This window comes from Monodelphis domestica, chromosome 8 (assembly GCF_027887165.1).
Source record: "Monodelphis domestica isolate mMonDom1 chromosome 8, mMonDom1.pri, whole genome shotgun sequence".
In the NCBI taxonomy this organism is placed as follows: domain Eukaryota; kingdom Metazoa; phylum Chordata; class Mammalia; order Didelphimorphia; family Didelphidae; genus Monodelphis; species Monodelphis domestica.
Window position 1 is genome coordinate 106,665,048 of NC_077234.1, and position 16,993 is coordinate 106,682,040.

Sequence of the window (16,993 nt, forward strand, 5' to 3'; positions counted from 1 at the left end):
GAATCATTAACCAAACTCTTTGAAGTAGAAAGGGGAATGTGTTGAAAGCCTATAGATAACAACTAATAGGATTTTGATTGGGTGGTAAATGAGAATAGCTTGGACCTCAGAGGAGGAGAAATTGTAAATTAGTGAGATTTGGGGAGAACCTGGAACTGTTAAGGTACATTCAAACTCCCCTACTTCAATCACTAAGCAAAGAAGGAGTGAAGTTTTCAACCAGTAATAGAAATGGTGGCTAGAGAGACTATGCCATGTGGGAGGAGTCAAGTTTCAGTATTTACTAGTAAATGGAAGGATGGGGAGAGGATAAAGTTCTAGGATGAAGGGAAGTTTATTGTCTATATACATTACACAGAGAACAACTGAAGAGCTGGGTTGTATTTGGTTAAAATTTTGGTGTGGAAAGATTAAAAGGCTGGGAATAAAGAATTAGATTCTAGGCAATGAGGGATGATATGTAGTTGATGGACTACAAGATATCAGAAACATTAGAATATGAAGACTATAATCTGATGTGAGAATGTTCATTATCGTATGGAAGGTACCATTCTCTTCCCAAAGAATGTTTGAGATCAGACACAAAGCACGTACACTATGAGATGGGCGACACATGATCAGATACTCATTTAGAAGGTCCATACCAGATTATCAGCCTCTCAGTATGGGGATTGGCAGTAGGAGGCAAAAATCGAATTTGGAACAGGAGCTGACACCAATGGAAGTTACTGCTTAGGGGCAGATGGAAGATGCCTTGCTCAGCCCCTTGCCAACTTCCTTTAGGGTACTTACTGAGTTGAGCTGAAGATGGAAGGCACAAGTTACAGGGATATTTGGCTTCTCTTCCCAAATGATGAGTCTTTTTATTGAAAATAAAGAATGCTGTTCCATGAAATTGAATATTTGAGAATATGGAATCTTGTCTAGCTCATTAAGCTGAAAAAGGAAGAATTTGACTTTTCTTGTTTGGGGGATCTGGTGAGTTTTTTCTCATCTTTATTTCTTGTGTCCCCAGATGATTTAACTTTTATTAATGGAAGTTTCTAGATCTCTTTATGTCTATTTATTTTTACGATGTCTTTGTCTTTACACAGATATGAACTAATATTTTTGGCACTCTGAAGGAATGTTTATTATAAAAGGATGGACAATACAGTGCTAATGAGAAAAATAATTATAGCAATAGACATCATCACAAGTTTGTATTCAGTTTCTTTAGTTGTCCTATATCATTTTGAAACAAATAGCAAGAAATGAATTTAAGAAAGCCAAAGAAGATAAATGAAATAAGGAGATAAAGGGGAGAAATCCCCATGAGGAAAACCTCACAGCAAAGCAAAATAAAAAGGAATAAACAACAAAAATAAGCTAACAACCAAAAAAGACAGATTACTACATTAAAGAAATTTTTTCAGATAAAGTGTGGTAAAGAGAAATCTCCAGAAAAAGGAATGAAATTTGTATAACCAGAAATACAACTATTAAAGAGAAATTATAAAAGTTATTGTAAAAGAATTATAAAATAATTTTAAGGTGATTGAGAAACTTAATTAAAAAATAATGAAATTTATAAGAAAGGGAAGCAAAACTCAAAGATTTTGAAGAATCACTGATTTTAAACTGAAATTTCAAATGACATGAAGGATTTCATACACCAAAAAAAGCAAATGGAATATAACAATGTAAAATTGTCACCAGAATACTAAGCAGAATAATAAGAAAATAGAAATTTGAAGCAATGTCTACATTTTCTAAAAAATAAACAAAGTAAATGTGGTTGAAGACACAAAAAATATGATCCAACTTGTTACCTTCTAGAAAAAAATGATAAAATAAAAAATGAATATTATATATTTTTTTCATTTGAACATTATTTTATTTGTTCATTTTCAAACATTATTCCTTGGAAACAAAGATCATTTTCTTTTCCTCCCCACCCTCCCACCACCCCTCCCAAAGCCAACACATGATTCCACTGGGTATCACAAGTGTCCTTGATTCAAACCCATTTCAATGTTGTTGGTACTTGCATTAGGGTGTTCATTTAGCTTCTTTCCTCAGTCATGTCCCCTTAACCCCTGTAGTCAAGCAGTTGCTTTGCCTCTGTGTTTTTAATCCCACAATTTGTTCTCTGCTTGTGGATGGTGTTTTTTCTCCTAGGTCCCTGCAGATTGTTTAGGGACATTGCATTGACACTAATGGAGAAGTCCATTATGTTCGATTGTACCACAGTGTATCAGTCTCTTGAGTACAATGTTCTCCTGGCTCTGCTCCTTTCACTCTATCACTTCCTGGAGGTTGTTCCAGTATCCATGGAATTGCTCCACTTTATTATTCCTTTTAGCACAATAGTATTCCATCACCAACATATACCATAATTTGTTCAGCCATTCCCCAACTGAAGGGCATTCCCTCATTTTCCAATTTTTGGCTATCACAAAGAGCGCAGCTATGAATATTCTTGTACAGGTCTTTTTCCTTATTATCTCTTTGGGGTACAAACCCAGCAGTGCTTTGGCTGAATCAAAGGGCAGACAGTCTTTCATTGCCATTTGGGCATAGTTCCAAATTGCCCTCCAGAATGGTTGGATCAATTCACATCTCCACCACCAATGAATTAATGTCCTATTTGCCACATCCCCTCCAACATTCATTACTTTCCTTTGCTGTCATGTTATCCAATCAGAGAGGTGTGAGGTGATACCTCAGAGATGTTTTTATTTGCATCTCTCTGATTATCAGAGATTTAGAGCACTTTTTCATGTGCTTATTGATAGTTTTGAAACTATTTGAAATCTATTTGATTATTTTGAAACTTTGGCTGTAAACTGCCTGTTCATTTCCCTTACCCATTTATCAATTAGAGAATGGCTTGATTTTTTTGTACAATTGATTTAGCTCTTTATAAATTTGAGTAATTAGACCTTTGTCAGAGACTTTTGTTGTGAAAATTGTTTCCCAATTTGTTGTTTCCCTTCTCATTTTGGTTACATCCGTTTTGTTTGTACAAAACCTTTTTAATTTGATGTAATCAATATTGTTTATTTTACATTTTGCAACTTTCTATGTCTTGCTAGGTTTTAAAGTCTTTCCCTTCCCACAGGTCTGACATGTATAATATTCTGTATTCACCTAATTTACTTATAGTTTTCTTCTTTATGTTCAAGTCATTCACCCATTCTGAGTTTTTCTTGGTGTAGAGTTTGATGCATTGATCCAAACCTAATCTCTCCCACACTGTCTTCCAGTTTTCCCAGCAGTTTTTGTCAAATAGTGGGTTTTGTCCCAGAAGCTGGGGTCTTTCGGTTTGTCATATACTGTCTTGCTGAGGTCACTTACTCCAAGTCTAGTTCACTGATCCTCCTTTCTGTCTCTTAGCCAGTATCAAATTGTTTTGCTGACCACTGCTTTATAATAGAGTTTGAGATATGGGACTGCAAGGCCACCTTCCTTTGTATTTTTTTTTCATTATTTCCCTGGATATCCTTGATCCTTTGTTCTTCCAAATGAACTTTGTTATGTTTTTTTATAATTTAGTAAAAAAAAATTTTGGAAGTTCAATGGGTATGGCACTAAATAGATAAATAAGTTTGGTTAGTATGGTCATTTTTATTATATTGCCTCATTGTACACATAAGCATTTAATGTTTTTCCAATTGCTCAAGTCTAGTTTTAGTTGTGTGGAGAGTGTTTTGTAGTTGTGTTCATATAGTTCCAGTGTTTGTCTCGGCAGATAGATTCCTAAGTATTTTATTTTGTCTAAGGTGATTTTGAATAGGATTTCCCTTTCTAGTTCTTGCTGCTGAGCTGTGTTGGAAATATATAGAAATGCTGTTGACTTATGCGGGTATATTTTGTATCCTGCAACTTTGCTAAATTTGTTGATTATTTTGACTAGCTTTTTCGTTGATTCTCTAGGATTCTTTAAGTAGACCATCATGTCATCCGCAAAGTGATAACTTGGTCTCCTCCTTGCCTATTTTAATGCTTTCAATTTCTTTTTTTTCTCTAATTGCTATTGCTAGTGTTTCTAGTACAATGTTAAATAATAGAGATGATAATGGGCATCCTTGTTTCACTCCTGATCTTATTGGGAATGCATGTAGTTCATCCCCATTGTAGATTATATTAGCTGATGGTTTTAGATATATACTGTTTATTATTTATAGGAACAACGCTTCTATTCGTATGCTTTCTAGTGTTTTTAATAGGAATGTGTGTTGTATTTTATCAAAGGCTTTTTCTGCATCTATTGAGATAACCATATGATTTTTGTTGGTTTGCTTGTTGATATGTGAATGGTTTTCCTAATATTGAACCAGCCCTGCATTCCTGGTATAAATCCTACTTGATCATAGTGAATGGCCCTCCTGATCACTTGCTGGAGTCTTTTTGCTAGCATCCTATTTAAGATTTTTGCATCTATATTCATTAGGGAGTTTGGTCTATAATTTTCTTTTTCTGTTTTTGCTCTGCCTGGCTTTGGAATCAGTACCATATTTGTGTCATAAAAGGAATTTGGTACAACTCCCTCTTTACTTATTATGTCAAAGATTTTGTATACTATTGGAATTAGCTGTTCTTTGAATGTTTGATAGAATTCACTTGTGAATCCATCAGGCCCTGGGGATTTTTTCTTAGGGAGTTCTTTGATGGCCTGTTGGATTTCATTTTCTGATATGGGATTATTTAAAAATTCTATTTCTTCTTCTGTTAGTCTAGGTAATTTATATTTTTTGTAAATATTCATCCATATTGCCTAGATTGGTATATTTATTGCCATATAATTAGGCAAAGTAGTTTTTAATGATTGTCTTAATTTCCTCGTCTTTGGAGGTGAGGTCCCCCTTTTCAAATTTGATGCTGTTAATTTACTTTCCTTCTCTCCTCTTTTTAATTAGATTGACCAGTACTTTGTTTATTTTGTTTGTTTTTTCAAAGTACCAGCTTCTTGTCCTATTTATTAGTTCAAGAGTTCTATCACTTTCGATTTTATTAATGTTTCCCTTAGTTTTTAGGATCTCTAGTTTGGTTTTCTTCTGGGGATTTTTAATTTGTTCTCTTTCAAGTTTTTTTTTTTAATTTCCATTTCCAATTCATTGATCTCTCTTCTCCCTACTTTGTTGATATATGCCTTCAGGGATAGGAATTTTCCTCTGAGTACTGCTTTGGCTGCATCCCATAAGGCTTCAAAGGATGTCTCACCATTGTCATTTTCCTCAATGAAATTATTGTTTCTATGATTTGTTCTTTCAAGTATCATATTATTTAATTTTCAATTTATTTTTGATTTGGCTCATTGTACCCTTAATGATCTTTATTTTCATTGCCTTATGATATGAAAAGTCTGCATTTATTATTTCTGCTCTTCTACATTTGTATGCCATGTTTCTGTGACCTGGTGTATGGTCAATCTTTGTGAATGTGCCATGTGGTGCTGAAAAGATGGTATATTCCTTTTTGTCCCTATTTAGTTTTCTCCATATGTCTACTAACTCTAATTTTTCTAAGATTTCATTAACATCTTTTACCTAGTTCTTATTTTTTTTATTTGATTGGTCTAAATTTGATAGTGGTTGGTTTAGGTCTCCCACTATTATGGTTTTACTGTCTGTTTCCTCCTTCAATTCTCCTAGTTTCTCCATTAGAAATTTTGGTGCTAAACCATTTGGTACATACATGTTGATTAGTGATATTTCCTCATTGTCTATAATCCCTTTTACCAGAATATATTTACCTTCCCTATCCCTTTTAACCAGGTCTATTTTTGTTTTGGCTTTGTCAGATATCATGATTGCAACTCCTGTCTCCTTCCTATCAGTCGAGGCCCCAAAGGTCTTATTCCATTCTTTAATTCTGACCTTGTGAGTATCTATCCACTTCATATGTGTTTCTTGGAGACAACATATGTTAGGGTTTTGGATTCTAATACATTCTGCTATTCATCTACGTTTTATGGTTGAGTTCATCCCATTCACATTCAAAGTTATTATTGTCACTTGTGGATTACCTGGCATTTTGATATCCTCCCCTAAATCTGACCTTTTTTCTTTAGCTATAATCTTTTAGACTAGTGATTTACTTTAGATGGGTCCCCCTAGTCCCCTCCCTTGGTATGCTTTCCTTTCTAGCCCCTCCCTTTTTCTTCCCTTCCCCTCCACCCTCTCCTTCTTTCCATTTTTATATCCCCTCCCTCTCCTTAATTTCCCCTTCTCTCTTACCCTGTTGGATAAGATAGAATTCAAGATCCCAGTGGATCTAGATGTTCTTCCCTCTCATAGTTGATTTCACTGAGAGTAAGGTTTAAGTAATACCAATTCACACTCTCTTCCTCTCCTTCTTATAGAATTCTTCCCCTCCCCTTCACATGTGTTTCTTTGTGTGACAAAGAATATTCTATTTAGTTTTTTCTATTTCTTGAAGTATATCTTAGTGCCATCAATGATACCCCCTCCCTTTTTCTTTCTTCCCCCACTTTCTCCATATCATCTTGATGCCCCAATCTTTCCCTATGCATGATTCTTCTAACTACTCTAATGATGCATACCATTTTTGAGAGTTACACATTATATTTCCCCACATATTAATATATATAATTTTATATAAATGTAGTCCTTATAGAAAAGAGTTTGAATAAAAGAAAAAGATAACATTTTTCTCCTTTTCCCTTTCCTTCATATTTACCTTTTCAAGTATTTCATGCTCTTTGTTTTTCGATAGAGAACTTTCCACAGAGAGCTGATCATTTCTTTATAAATACTTGTAAATCTTCTATTTTGTTGAATGCCCATACTTTCCCCTGGAAGTATATAGTCAGTTTTGATGGATAGCTGATCCTTGGTTGAAGACCCAGCTCTCTTGCCTTTCTGAATATCATGTTCCATGCCTAACACTTGTTCAGTGTGGAAATTGCAAGGTCTTGTGTGACCCTAATTGCCATTCCTTTATATTTAAATTGTCTTTTTCTGGCTGCTTGTAAGAATTTTTCTTTTGCTTGAAAGCTTTGGAATTTGGCACTTACATTCCTGGGAGGTGTCTTTTGGGGGTTTAGTGTAGAGAGTGTTCTGTAAACTCTTTCAATGCCTATATTGTTCACTTGTTCTAGAATCTCCAGACAGTTTTCTTGGATGATATCTTGTATTATGATATCAAGATTACTGTTCATTTCTGGCTTTAGCTGGTAGACCAATGATTCTCAGGTTGGCTCTCCTTCCTCTGTTTTCCATGGCTGTCACTTTGTCAGTGAGATATTTTATGTTTTCTTCTAATTCCTTAATTTTTGGACTGCTTTATTAATTCTTGCTATTTTGCAAGATCATTGGTTTCCAGTTGCTCAATTCTGGTCCTTAAGGCTTGATTTTCTGCTTTGATCTTTTGGCATTCAGCTGTAATTTTTTGGTTCTCTAATAAAATTTTTTGGTTTTCTTTTTGAACCATTTCCCACTTCTGTTTTCAGAGGACTTCCATCTTTCTGATGATAAGCTCCATTTGAGACTCTTCCAGGGATTGTGGACAATTTTCATTTTTTTTTTCGGTTTTGCCTTTTGACTTTCATCAAGTATTTCCTCTGTAGCTTGGGTTTTTCCTCCATGGAAAGTTTCGAGAGTGACAGTCTTCTCTTTTGATTTCTTGCTGGGGTTTTGAGGCTCTTGTGCACAGTTAGCCATTTTTTTTGGATGTTTTCAGTTCCCTCTTTAGTCAGAAATCAGAGTCTGCTGAGCAGGTTTGTGTGTGTGTGTGTGTGTGTGTGTGTGTAATTAATGAGCAGGGTCTCAGTTTTCCTCAGTCCTTTGCAGCTTTTCTCAGTGCCTTCTTCCATCAGGTGCTCAGTGCCTGCTCTCTCTTGACTGCCTGGTTTTCCGGGTTAGTTACTTTTGGGGGTGGGTCTCCAGGAGACCTGGTTAATTCCCAAGGACCCTAAAAATGCTCCCTGTTTGTTCCAGAAGGATTTCTGTCTCACTCCCTGACTCTGGCGGGCATGTTGGCTCTGGGCACCTGAAGTCTGCTTTCTCTCACATCTTGAGTTTTTCTGCCTAGCTATCTTTGGGAGGGGGGAGGGGTTCCCCTGCTGTCCTAGTCAACTCACAAGGGAGCAGATGTGCCCTCTCCTTGCATCAGAGGTGCCCCTTGCTCATTCGTCTCAGTGTGCCCTGACCCCAGCTCTGGCCCTATAGGTGGGGGTGGGGCAGGCTGGATCTGCTCACATTTGCATTTGGGTGGAAGCCCTTTCCACCTCTTATAGGCTGGTAAAGCCTCGATACCATGCCCCTTCACTGCTGGTCCCCGCTCTATTGCTCCTCCTCTCCTCTGATATAGACTCTTAAGGTCATTTGGGATAATCCTTATCGATGTATGTCGGTGTGTGTCAGGGAGAGTGAGTAAGCCACATTTAGCTGGCCACCATGCTTACCCGGAAGCTCAAAAAATGAATATTATATTAAGAGAAACTATATAATGAAAATTTCCAAAAGCCCTTAAAAGATGTCCATATCAACAGAATGAATAAGACCACAACAGAAACACTAAAATTTGAAATATACTAGCCAACTTTCAGATATTCTATATTAGAAAGAGTTCTAGAATTAGGAAGCAAAACCCAAGTATTTCCTGAATACAAAAAAAAAAAAAACATAGTTAAAACGTAAAGACTTATAAATCTTTTTTTAAATAAGGGGATCAAGAAAAAAAATATTTTACTTAAATTCAGAAAATCTGGATTCTCAATTATAGTTTTGGATAATGCTAGCGGGAAAAATAGATGACCATCAAGAGACTAATAGAGAATCACAATTATGCTTAGTATTGTAAATAATTAAATAATATAATGATATGCCAGTGTGTACATAGAATAGATAATAAAACATCTAATTATTTAAAGGAATAGTCTGCTGTTAATGCAAGAAAAAATAGAAAACTCTCTACCTATAAAGACAATAATTGCAGGTGACTTTAATATGCCTCTTTCAAAACTTTATATGTCTAACTAAATTATAATCAAGAAGATAATTATAGTTCTGTACAGAAAGGTTCAAAACCCTGGCATGATAGTTCTTTGTTGCTTGCTGAAAAGACTCTTAAAACCTCTTTTTTTCTAGTATCAAATGTATCCTTTTCAAAGTTAATCATGCCATTGGATAGGAATAACTCATAAATGATGCAGAAGGGCAGAAATAGTATGTGTTGTTTGGGAAAATTTAAGATCTATATGGGACAATTCTGACAATTCAAGTTCACAATATTTTTGGCCTTAATTGCTGTGTATGTGTATTTCAAAGACAGATTGTCAAAATGATCTGCAAAGCTGATGATAGTCTCCACTTCATGTAGTCGGGCTCTATTTATGACAACTACTTTAAAGTATTATAATTATTAAGCATTAAATAATTTATTAATGCATTGAATCTGTTCAGGTTTTACTATTTTAAACTAAAAAAAAAGGTTATTTCAATCATATAATTACATATTCATCAAATTAGTGATGCAATCAGTAGGGAATTTGAATGTAGCGTAGCCTGCTCATTGTAGTATAAAAACTGAGCAATGAAGCTGCTAAGTATTGACTCTGAAATTGATAGAGTGCTGGGCCTGGAATCAGAAAGATTCTTCTTAATGAGTTCAAATCTGGTCTCAAACCTTTCCTAGCTATGTGCCCCTAGGAAAGTCACAATCCTGTTTACCTCGGCTCCTCATCTGTAAAATGACCTGTAGGAGGAAATGATGAAAACTGAGCAATGAACTAAGTGAAAGTCAGGGCATTGGTTTCTGATACTTTTCATACTGGTAATATTCTATGTGTACATCAGGGAGATTAACTAAACCTTTGTTATAGTCATCTGAAAAACATATATAATTAAATAATTTTTTCTTCTTGCATTTGAATTCAATCTATGTTTGATTTGTTTGTATTTTATTTGAGATATTAGAAAGCATATTATTGAAATTCTTATTAGAACGCACATATGAATACTTATCAAACATAGAGAGGAAAAGTCAAATTAGACTCATAGTAAATGATCTCATGCTTTTGAACATACTAATGATAAAAAAAATCACAAAAGCAATGGTCATTCTTGGTTCTGAAGTCTTATCTTAAATTTTAATCATCTTTTAGCTTTCTCTTAGAAAGAGTAGTACAATATTCTCCCTGGCATGAAAACTATGGATCCTAGGAAATGTTTTCCCTAAACACATTGTACAAGGACATAGCTCATTGACCATAAGTATATAAGACTATTTCCACATATTATGAAAGTTTAAAATATTTCATTCTTTTCTTTTTCAATTTTTAACTCAAGACTTCAGGGTAAGCATGGTGGCAGATTAGACATGGATCGCTTCCCCTCTTCAGACCCAATGATAAAGATGACCTTAAAAGACCCCCCCAAAAAAAACATCCTCATGAGAACAAAGGGAATATACAGCAGGGAGCAGCACTGAAGGTAAGTGGGATTCAGGCATTTCCACAATATAAGGGAACGAAAAAGCTCCCACCCAAACCTAAGCTGACCTACCCTCCCCCACCACACCTACGGAGCCAGAGGTAAAGTTATCTTGCGCCAGAATAAACAAGTGAGGGAGGGGCACCCCAGGACTGAGCAACGGGCAGCCCCAGGTCTTGGGAGCTGACTAAGACCACTAAGGACCTACCTCTGTGAGCAGTAACAGCTGAAACCCCAGCAGGTAGGCAAGGGGAGCATAGACCTCGGGCTCTCAGAACCCATATGCACAATCAATGAGTGTACGAAGGGAACCCCTGAAGTGAGCAAGGGGCACCAATTGTTCTTGGGAGTTAAATAAAACCACCAAGGACTTACCCCTGTGATCAGCAACACCCTAAACCCCGGCTGGCGGGCAAGGGGAGCTCAGATCTCGGGTGCTGCCCAGAACTGGCATGCTATAATCAACAAGTGCATGAAGGGAACCCTTGAAGTGAGCAAGGGGCACCTACAGGTCTTGGAAATTTACTAAGAGCACCAAGGACTTACCCCTGAGAGCAGTAACACCTGAAACACCAGCAGGCAGGGGAGGACAGACCCTGGGCTCCCGCGGAAGACAGCTCAGGTGAGGAGAATCATGAATTTGCCTGAGGCAAAAAAGCCTTGATCATTAAACCCATACACTGAGAACTATCCCTTCTCACTCAGATTTCTGACTATAAAGGGGAGGGAAAAAAAAAAACATAGAGATGGCAAACAGTGCCAGGAACAAGATCCCAACAAGAAAAGCAAGAAGAAGGGATTGACTTTGGAAAATACAGGAGGAAAAATACAGAATTCAGAGGAAATAGCAGAAGAGGAAACACAAACAAATGCTCCAAAACCTTCCAAAAGAAATGGAAATTGTTCACAAGCATCTTAAAAAAATTTAAATTGGAGGTTATCAAAAATATGGAAGCCTTCTGGCAGGAATAATAGGAAATAATGAAAAAGGAATTCAACAATCTGAGGGACAAAAACACCCAATTGGAGAAACAGCTGGAAGCCTCAAAAAGCAGGAAAGACCAAACTGAAATGGAAAACCAATCTTTAAAGGTCAGAATCAGGCAACTGGAAGATGGTGATCTTGCAAATGAGCAAGAATTAATAAAGCAAAGTCAAAAGACTAAGAAATTAGAAGATAACATAAAATATCTCACTGAAAAGTTGACAGACCTGGAAAACAGAGGAAGGAGAGACAATCTGAGAATCATTGCTCTACCTCAAAAACCAGAAATAAACAGAAATATTGATAAAATAATACAAGAAAGCTGCCCTGAGGTTATAGAACAAGGGGGAAAAATAGGCATTGGAAAAAGTTCATAGAACACCCTCTATACTAAATCCCCAAAAGACAACTCCCGGGAATATAATTGCCAAATTCCAAAGCTTTCAAGCAAAAGAAAAAATCCTACAAGAAGCAAAAAAAATGACAATTTAGACATAAAGGAATGCCAATCAGGATCACACAAGAACTGGTAACTTCCACAGCGTATGACCACAAGGCCTGAAAGGCAAGAGACCTGGGTCTTCAACCAAGATCACCTATCCATCAAAACTGACTACATACTTTCAGGGGAAAGTATGGGCATTCAACAAAATACAAGATTTCCAAGTATTTGTAAAGAAAAGACCAGAACTCTGTGGAAAGTTTGACATCCAAACACAAAGATCAAGAGAAACATGAAATGATAAATATGAAGGAAAGGGAAAAGGAGAAAAATGCTATCTTTTTCTTTTATTCAAACTCTCTTCTATAAGGACTACATTTATATAAAATTATACATATTAATATGTGGGGGAAATGTAATGTGTAACTCTGAAAAATTGTATGCATTATTTGAGCAATTAGAAGAATCACTCATAGGGACAGATTGGGACAATAAGACGATATGGAGAAAGGGAGAAAAAAAGAAGGAAAAAGGGAGGTGGGAATCATTGATGGTACTAAGATATACTTCACAAAATAGAAAAAAATTAATAGAATAATCTTTCTTACACAAAGATACACATGGGAAGGTGAGGGGAATAATTCTCCTATAAGAATGAGAGGAAGAGAGTGCTAATTGGTATTAATTAAACCTTACTCTCAGTGAAATCAACTCTGAGAGGGAAGAACTTCTAGATCCATTGGGATCTTGAATTCTATCTTATCCAACTGGGAAAGGGAGAAGGGGAAATTAAGAAGGGGCAGGGAGAGGGAGTATAAAAAGGGAGGGAAGGAGAAGGGGGAGGGAAATTAACAGACCCTAAAAAAACAACCAAAAAAATAGCCAACAAACAAACAAGAAGGTAACAAAAAAGGAGGGGTTAGAAAGGGAAATATATCAAGGGAGGGACTAGGGAGACTGATTTAAAGTAAATCACTGGTTTAAAAGGTTATAGCAAAAGAAGAAAGGTCAGAATTAGGGGAGTATATTAAAATGCCAGGGAATCTACAAGTGACAATCATAACATTGAAAGTGAATGGGATAAACTTACCCATAAAACATAGATGAATAGCAGAGTGGATTAGAATCCAAAATCCTACCATATGTTTACTTCAAGAAACACCCATGATGCGGGTAGATACTAACAAGGTCAAAATGAAAGGTTACATTAAGACTTTTTGGGCCTCAATTTATAGAAAGAAGGCAGGAGTTGCAATCATGATATCTGGCAAAGCCAAAGGAAAAATAGACCTGATTAAAAGGGATAGGGAAGGTAAATACCTCCTGATTAAAGGGAGTATAAACAATGAAGAAATAGCACTAATCAACATGTATGCACCAGATGGTATAGCAACCAAATTTCTAATGGGGAAACTAGGAGAATTGAAGGAGGTAATAGACAGTAAAACCATATTATTGGGAGACCTGAACCAACTACTATCACATTTAGATAAATCAAATTAAAAAAATAAATAAGAAAGAGGAAAAAGATGTGACTGAAATCTTAGAAAATTAATCTTAGAAAAAAAGAGTTAATAGACATATGGAGAAAAATAAATAGAGACACAAAGAATACACCTTCTTTTCAGAAGTGCATGGCACATTCACAAAGATTGACCATGTATTAGGTCATAAAAACATGGAAAACAAAACCTGAAAAGCAGAAATAATAAATGCAGCCTTTTCATATCATAAGGCAATGAAAATAATGATCAGTAAGCGTACATGGAGAGCCAATTTAAAAATCAATTGGAAATTAAATATGATACTCTAAAATCTGTTAGTTAGAGAACAAATCATAGAAACAATTAATAATTTGATTGAAGAAAATGACAATGGAGAGACATCCTTTCAAACCTTATGGGATGCAGGCAAAGCAGTACTCAGAGGAAAATTCATATCCCTGAGTGCATATATTAACAAATTAGGGAGGGCAGAGATCAATGAATTGGACATGCAAATCAAAAAACTCAAAAGCAAACAAATTAAAAAAACCCAGAAGTAAACCAAATTAGAAATCCTAAAAATTAAGGGAGTAATTAATAATATCGAAAGTGATAGAACTATTGAACTTATAAATAAGACAAGAAGCTGGTACTTTGAAAAAAACAAAAAAATTAGACAAAGTAATGGTCAATCAAATTTTAAAAAGGAGAGAAGAATAGCAAATTAACAGCATCATAGATTAAAAAGGAGACATTACCTCAAATGAAGAGGAAATTAAGGCAATCACTAAAAACTACTTTGCCCAACTATATGGCAATAAATATGCCAATCTAGGCAATATGGACAAATATTTGCAAAAATATAAATTGCCTAGACTAACAAAAGAAATAGAATTCTTAAATAACCCGATATCAGAAAAAGAAATGCAATAGTCTATCAAAGAACTCCCTAAGAAAAAATCCCCACGGCCTGATAGATTCACAAGGAAATTCAATCAAACATTCAAAGAACAGCTAATCCAAATACTATACCAAATCTTTGACATAATAATCAAAGAGAGAGTTCTACCAAATTCCTTTAATGACACAAACATGATACTAATTCCAAAGCCAGGCAGGTCAAAAACAGAGAAAGAAAACTACAGACAAATCTCCCTAATGAACATAGATGCAAAAATCTTAAACAGGATACTAGCAAAAAGACTTCAGCAAGTGATCAGGAGGGTCATTCACTATGATCAATTAAGATTTATACCAGGAATGCTGGGATGGTTCAATATTAGGAAATTCAAAATTAGGAACACCATCCACATAAATGACCATATTAACAAGCAAACTGACAAAAATCACATGATTATCTCAATAGATGCAGAAAAAGCCTTTGACAAAATACAACACCCATTCCTATTGAAATCACTAGAAAGTATAGGAATAGAAGGGCCTTTCCTAAAAGTAATAAATAGTATATACCTAAAACCATCAGCTAACATCATCTGCAATTGGGATAAACTAGATGCTTTCCCAATAAGATCAGGAATGAAATAAGGATGCCCATTATCACCTCTATTTTTTAACATTGTACTAGAAACACTAGCAGTAGCAATTAGAGAAGAAAAAGAAATTGAAGGCATTAAAGTAGGTAATGAGGAGACCAAGCTATCACTCTTTGTGGATGATATGATGGTCTATTTTAAAAAAATCCTAGAGAATCAGCCAAACATTCTAGTCAAAATAATCAACAACTTTAGCAAAGTTGCAGGATACAAAATAAACCCACATAAGTCATTAGCATTTCTATATATTTCCAAGACATCTCAGCAGCAAGAATTAGAAAGAGAAATCCCATTCAAAATCACCTTAGACAAAATAAAAAACTTAGGAATCTATCTCCCGAGACAAACACAGGAACTATATGAACACAACTACAAAACACTTTCCACACAACTAAAACTAGACTTGAGCAACTCAAAAAACATAAACTGTTCAAGGGTAGGATGAGACAATATAATAAAAATATACATCCTACCCAAACTTATCTACCTATTTATTGCCATACCCATTGAACTTCCAAAAAAATTTTTACTGAATTAGAAAAAACCATAACAAAGTTCATTTGGAAGGACAAAGTATCAAGGATATCTAGAGTAATAATGAAAAAAAAATACAAAAGGAGGTGACCTTGCATTTCCGATCTCAAAGTATATCATAAAGCAATGGTTAGCAAAACAATTTGGTACTGGATAAGAGATAGAAAGGAGGATCAGTGGAATAGACTTGGGATAAATGACCTCAGCAAACAGTATATGACAAACCCAAAGACCCTATCTTTTGGGACAAAAAACGACTATTTGACAAAAACTGCTTGGAAAACTGGAAAACAGTGTGGGAGAGATTAGGTTTGGATCAACACCTCATACCCTACACCAGTGGTTCTCAATCTTTCTAATGTCGTGACCCTGCAATACAGTTCCTCATGTTGCAGTAACCGCAAACCAAACAAATATTTTGGTGGCTACTTCAAAACTGTAATTTTGCTACAGTTATGATTCAGAATGTAAATACCTAATATGCATTATGTATTCTCATTTCTACTAATTGAGAGGTTGAGAACCACTACCCTACACCAAGATAAACTCAGAATGGGTGAAATGACTTAAACGTAAAGAAGGAAACTATAACTAAATTGGGTGAACACAGAATAGTATACATGGGAAGAGAAAGATTTTGAAACCAAGCAAGACATAGAAAGATTCACAAAATATAAAATAAATAATTTTGATTACATCAAATTAAAAAGATTTTGTACAAACAAAACCAATGTAACTAAATTCAGAAGGGAAGCAACAAATTGGGAAACAATCTTCATAACAAAAACCTCTGATAAAGGTCTAATTACTCAAATTTATAAAGAGCTAAATCAATCGTACAAAAAATCAAGCCATTCTCCAACTGATAAAAGGGCAAGGGATATGAATAGGCAGTTTTCAGCCAAAGAAATCAAAATTATTAATAAGCACTTGAAAAAGTGTTCTAAATCTCTGATATTCAGAGAGATGCAAATCCAAACAACTCTGAGGTATCACCTCACACCTAGAAGATTGGCTAACATGACAGCAAAGGAAAGTAATGAATGTTGGAGGGGATGTGGCAAAAGTGGGACATTAATTCATTGGTGGTGGAGATGTGAATTGATCCAACCATTCTGGAGGGCAATTTGGAACTATGCCCAAAGGGCGATGAAAGACTGTTTGCCCTTTGATCCAGCCATAGCACTACTGAGTTTGTACCCCAAAGAGATAATAAGGAAAAAGACATGTACAAGAATATTCATAGCTGTGCTCTTTGTGGTGGCCAAAAATTGGAAAATGAAGGAATGCCCTTCAGTTGGGGAATGGCTGAACAAATTGTGGTATATATTGGTGATGCAATACTATTGTGTTCAAAGGAATAATAAAGTGGAGGAATTCCATGGAGACTGGAACAACTTCCAGGAAGTGATACAGAGCGAAAAGAGCAGAGCCAGGAGAACATTGTACACAGAGACAGATACACTGTGGTACAATCGAATGTAATGGACTTCTCCATTAGTTTCAATGCAGTGATCCTGAATTATCTGCAGGAATCACGGAGAAAAACCACTATC